Source organism: Zeus faber, assembly GCF_960531495.2.
Source record: "Zeus faber genome assembly, chromosome: 2".
In the NCBI taxonomy this organism is placed as follows: domain Eukaryota; kingdom Metazoa; phylum Chordata; class Actinopteri; order Zeiformes; family Zeidae; genus Zeus; species Zeus faber.
In genome coordinates this window covers 28286363-28292836 of record NC_137189.1, presented here as the reverse complement: position 1 = coordinate 28292836, position 6474 = coordinate 28286363, and positions in this window count along the sequence as shown.

The following is a 6474-nucleotide window of genomic DNA, read 5'->3' as shown; positions in this document are numbered from 1 at the left end:
TTGATATTCAGGTGATTTAAAGTCTGTTCCTTGTGAATATTCATGAGGATGTGAGTCATTCCAAATCCAAGGTGGCCGCAGGTCGTCCTGCACCATCTGTAGGAAAAACAAAGCAATCTGCTAAATAACCTTGAGATATGAAAACGAATAATATCAAGTTAAATAATAATAATATCAAGTAGACGTAGATACAAACCTGTCCACCAGGGGGAGGTTCGACTGGACTGAACAGGTCTGCTCCAGTTGGATCCAAGTCCAGGTCCAAACATCTAGACTGGTTTAGAGTTGTTGTTGTTGTCTTGCTCAGTTAAAGTGAGACAGGGACAGCACCCTGATGCATTGTGCATATTTAGGGTGCAGTCAGGACACGTCCTAGTATTTTAGGAGTGATGGGTTCTGTTTGGAACAGAGCTTTGACTCTGAAATACGATGTCAAGAGAGTTCAACTAAACTAAAGTATCGTATAGTAGAGAATAGTAGGTTTATACTGACACTTAGTGGCCAAAGTCTGCTACTGACCTAAGTCCAGCCATGTATGACTAATTTATTTGAGTGTCTCCTTTGAATGTAAAGCACACATATACAAATAAAGAAATACTAATTGTTATTATTATTATTATTATTATTATTATTATTATTATTATTATTATTATTATTATTATTATTATTATTATTATTATTACTACTACTTTTGATATTGTTCGGCAGCCCTATTTTTATTGTTCGGGGCTAAAGTCTCGAAATTTTGAAGCCTATAACTATCTGGAACACCAACTTTGGCATAACACACAAACAGGGTTTTGTTTGAACCACGCTGTCACAAACATCTCGTGGTTGACGTTTCATCCAAATCGATCCACATATGGAGCAGATATTAGCGAAAAACCAACCAAATTTAGATCAAAATTACAGAAACGAGTCAGTACATCTGCCGCCAAAATATGTCCAACCCGACTAAAACTATCTGGAAGACATACTTCGGCATAAGATACAAACACAGTTGAGGTGTCGTTTAAACAGCTATGACACAAGGATCTTGTGGTTTAAATTTCGATCTACATACGGAGTCGATATTAGTGAAAGACCAAACAACTTTCACCTGAAATATTTAGCTGCTCTTGGTTAACTGACACGACACACTGTAAAATGAACAAGATGAGATTTACAGTTAGACACTTTATGACGTCATCATATTATTTACTATAAATGTACAGGTTCCAATTGAGAATGTCCAGTTGGAGCGTGTCCGGTGTGCAGCGTCAACTTGGTCACTCTGTAGTGTTTAGCAAACTATCAAGTACTAGTAAGTAAGTAACTTTACAAAGAAATTGCGTGAATTGCTATCGTAAATCGACGTGAATACGTCATAATTTACGCCATCTCCCGTCACTGAGACTACAGATGTACTTCAAAGTAAAAAGGTAAAATATAATAACGACAAGATATAGTTTAAAATAAAAAAATAAATATTTTTTTGTAAAAAACGTATAAATGTATAACCATTGTCCTATAACTACACTTAACAAACTGTAATGAAAACGCATAGAGTGTGATATTGCCAAATTCTTCCATAATAATTCTAATTGCAAATTAATGTTAAAGTTACATAAATGTTGTCTCCATTAGAACATAGACAAGTATTGAACTGAATTTTCAAATTGTACATTTAACAGAAAAAGTACAATAAAGTGACAATTACAAATAACATGTATTTATATATTTCTAAAACGTTTTTATTGTTATTGTTATGAAAAGTAATTACAAAAGCTGTTTTCAGTAAATCTTGATGCATTTCACAAAAAAAACATGTACCTAAAACAAATAAACTAGACCCTGTGTATTGCTGCCTGCAGCTATATTTTTAATAATAATAATAATAATAATAATAATAATTATTATTATTATTATTATTATTATTATTATTACTACTACTGCTTAATATTCGGGATCAACTGTTTGTTTCCTCATCTCATTATTATTATTCACAATTCTGTTCAATATTTCATTTTTCCTTTTCCCTACTCTTCATCGTGTACTCATTTGTCATTCCCTCCTCTCTTCATCTCCTCCTCCCTCTCTTCATCCCCTCATCTCTCTCTCTAGAGATTCAGGGTGCTGGACTGTTTCTCTCACTCATGTTTTTCAGTGTGTTTCCACTTCACACTGTGGAGCAGAAAGGTACCAGGATCTACACTCCCCACACTAGTGGGGGGAATGGATGAATGGATGGATGCATGCATGGGGAGATAGATGGATGTAAATATTAAATGAAAGAGAAAGAGATTGACTACACTAGATGCCCACACACAAGTTTAAACCTCCACCTGGGATAGACCTGACCCTTCCCAATATGATCTAGACCCCATCCACCATGCTCTAGACACTGCACACTAGGATCTAGACACTGCCCCCACTCTATTTTAAACCTCCACCTGGGATAGACCTGGCCCGGCCCATTGGGATCTAGAGTCCACCCGATCTAGACCCCGCCCCCTCACAAGTTTAAACCTCCACCTGGCCGTCTACTGCCCGCTACTAGATTAGGCTCAGCCCTGTACTCCAAACAAATTTCTGTGTCTGTCTCTCAGCAGTCTGCTCCCTCAGAAGAGGAAAGGCTTGATGCTGTGCAACCTGTGACCCCGCTCTCGAACACCGATGACCTTACTTCCTTTGGTGAGGTCACTTCATGGGATGGTGACATCACTTCCCTGAAGTTGTCCGTTGCCGAGGATACGAACTGGGTCCCCCCTCTGCCCCTCCCCACACCCGAGGAGCAGATGAGGCAACTGGCGAAGAAAGTTCCTGCTGATATTGTACCGATAAATATTACAGGTACGCAATACATGCATAGTACTCCTAACACTACCACAGGTAGTATACATACAGTAATTTTACTCACACAGGTACATAGTATTTATAGTTCCACCCTCTGAGAAAGTAAGTATCCCGTCGCTGTCCTTGTTCAATAATCACACATAAAAAAATAATTTATACAAAGGGCCCAGCTACAGAATTCCCCCTTTAAAGTTAAAAAAAGCAATGCATTGCAGTCTCCCCCCCAAAAGAAAAATTTGAACTCCAAAACAAAAATGATAACCAGGCCTTCGTCTGGCATGACAAGGTTGCTCAGGCACTGTGGTCTCTAGTGGATGCCAATGATGCAGCAGGAACTGGGCTGAATTTGACCAAATATTATTATTATTATTATTATTATTATTATTATTATTATTATCATTATTATTATTATTATCATTATTATTATTATTATTATTATTATTATTATAATTGGGGTTCTAAGCACAGACAGCAAAGGCAAAACTCTCCCACCTAGACCATCTGTCTCTCTCTCCTTTTTTTCCCCTCAAGACAAACTCCAAACCCTCCGCCTTCATCCACCCTGCTCTCTTCCCCTCCACCTGCTTCAAGGGACAGTGCACAGTTCACAGGGAAGGGGCGTGTGATGACCGTGATGATAACCGGTTGTTAGTTTATGTGCTAAAGCAGGATACTCAAGCTTGAATGAATTACACAGATAAAGCTTACACCTTGAAAGAGATTGCACTTTTAACCAAATCATCTGTATTAACCCACTTATACTTGTGGCGGTGTCACAAAACAGTATATATTGTACTATTATTTCAGGTTGAAGAATATTCGTGACCTATTAATACAGGTACTGAAAATTCAATAAATGAATACATAGAAAATCTCATGAATATGTGTGTGTGTGTGTGTGTGTGTGTGTGTGTGTGTCAGGTGAGAGTTTTGAGCGTCAGGCCAGTTTTCGGCGGGGAGCATCGTACACCGACACTCTGAACTGTCGGCCTCGGAAGCTAACACGCCGCAAAACCATTAACGGGATACCTGATGACATCCTCAGGAAGATAGGTATGACATCATCATCATATGACATCATCAGGAAGATAGGCATGATATCATCATCATATGACATCATCAGGAAGATAGGCATGATATCATCATCATATAACATCATCAGGAAGATAGGTATGATATCATCATCATATGACATCATCAGGAAGATAGGTATGACATCCTCACTGACTCATAGTACTCTGAAATGGGAATATAAAGTTCAGCTAGTACTGATGATAACCGTTTACCAGATTGTACTTGTCTGTATTTGCGTTTTTCAGATACCATCATTTGGACTTTTGTGTTTAGAAGGCTCCACTATAATAAATGATAGTGTCATCTGCATATACATGTGTGTCAGCGTTCAAAACATTATTACAGAAACAACAAGGGCCCGAGAATGGAACCCTGATGAACGCCGGCTTTAACAGTAACCTTCTCTCTATCTCTCCCTTTCTCTCTTCAGACCACCAGTCCATCTCAGTCGCTCTACCAGGCCAGTTCTCAACTGTTGGTCGGTCCCGTCTTGCCAGCTCCTCCTCCTCCCACAATAAGGGGGAAGAGGGGGATGGGAGGAGGTGTATAGAGGAGGTGGAGGTGGGGAAGGAGGACGGGCCAGGATGCAGGAAGCTGATGAATTCCTCTATGAGGAGAATCAGAGCCCAGAGAGGGGATGGCATCTGCAGCCTGATGGCGTCCCTCACCCTCACCCCAAAGCCCTGCATTAACTCCCACAGCCTCCCCCGCCATGGCACCACCTCCTCCCTGGACTTTGAGGGAAGTAGCAGTACTGGCGCCCCTTACAGGAGGCTCAGAGCATGCTCCACCAGCACACAGGTGGGCAGTTAATGAAAATTCAACAAATCCAATCCTCACAATATTTACACATAAGATTGTCAAATTAAATCACTAAATTAACCACAGCGTTACCAAACATTACAAAAGCCTCCTGCCTGGCTACTAACCAATGCTGCTAGCTAATGCTATCTGCACTGACTGGCGACTATTATAGCAATGTAAACAAACAATCCCACTTAACCAACCAAAATAAGGGACATCTATGAACAATATAATAATTAATATCATACAAAATAACTCCCCAATGACAATTGACATCACCTTTCCACTGCGCTTTTGTTAGGGATGGCTCAATACCCCTTTTTCTTGTCCGATACTGATACCACAATCCTGAGTATCTGCTGATACAATTAGCAATTTGATACCGTCTTTTCCCCTCTTTTAAACAACTAAGCTGTTAATACGTAATACATTTTCTGGATGCACTTTTTCAACCTAGCCATCTAAAAAACATCATGCTCAAACTGTGAAACAAATACTCCACCCGTCAAGGAATAAATATATACAAATAACATGACTCAGTTATGCAGAGTCAGAGTACCTATCTTCTCATTCAGCTTCTGGTCTTCAGGGACCTGAAACTCTCCGTGGACGGGAGCTCAGGAGATGTCTGCCACTTACACTGCTGTTCTAAACACACAATGCTTCTGTTCTAAACACACAATGCTGCTTTTCTAAACACACAATGCTGCTGATCTAAACACACAATGCTGCTGATCTAAACACAAAATGCTGCTGTTCTAAACACAAAATGCTGCTGATCTAAACCGCCAATACCGCTGATCTAAACACACAGTGCTGCTGTGTAATATACTTTAATATTTGTTGTTAATTATATGCATACTAATTAATATAAGCAAATAGTGTAATTTATAGTACCCAAAAGGAGGTATTCTGCTGCATGCACACAGAGGAAACTAAATGCATTTCTCTGTATTTTACCCATCCTAGATAACTGACGTACCTAGGAGCAGTGGGCTGCCATATACTTGTACTCTGTGAAATGACAATTAGCTTAATTTAAACTAAAAAAATTTTAAACATCAAAGCATGCAACTGAAAACACAGAGGAGCGAATTCATAAATGGATGGTGTGGCTTTTGCGGCTACTAAACGGGCACAAAAAGATAGTACTGGTAGCATTGTATTTTTTTCATTAGTTGTAGTGTGTAGATCCAGCTGGTGGGGGGTACTGGGGGTCCGCAGCAATGTCAGACTTCACCAGGTTGACCGTGCTTTCCCATGTTCTGTGGAGGAGTGTGTGCTGGACCGTGGCGCTGGTTGTGACACATCTCTCTTCACGGCATGTCACTCAAAGTTTAGTTAAGCATTTACGTGATAGTTTGGGCTAATGGATCGGATCGATTATATTGGGGTTTTTTTCCCGACATCTGATCCAGTGTTTTTGGTGAGTATCAGACCGATACTGAGTATTGGATTGGAGCGTCCCTATTTTTTATGTAAAGTGGCCTCCTGAATATCAACTCTCAGTCGCAGCGAACGCTCTTCTATCACCGCAGATAATTAATTTGGACACATACCATGGTTTCCCCGCCAATACAATTAGTCTAAACTTTATATTTAGGCAAGTTTGATCTGCCAATCTGATCCATAACTTATATCGAACAGTAAGTGTGTGAGATTGTTCAGTCGATTCAGTCTGCATCTGGTCATCACTCATCAATAAATTAAACTTCTATTATGAGTGATAACTGCCTCTTTAAACTCCGTGTTTCTGTCCTC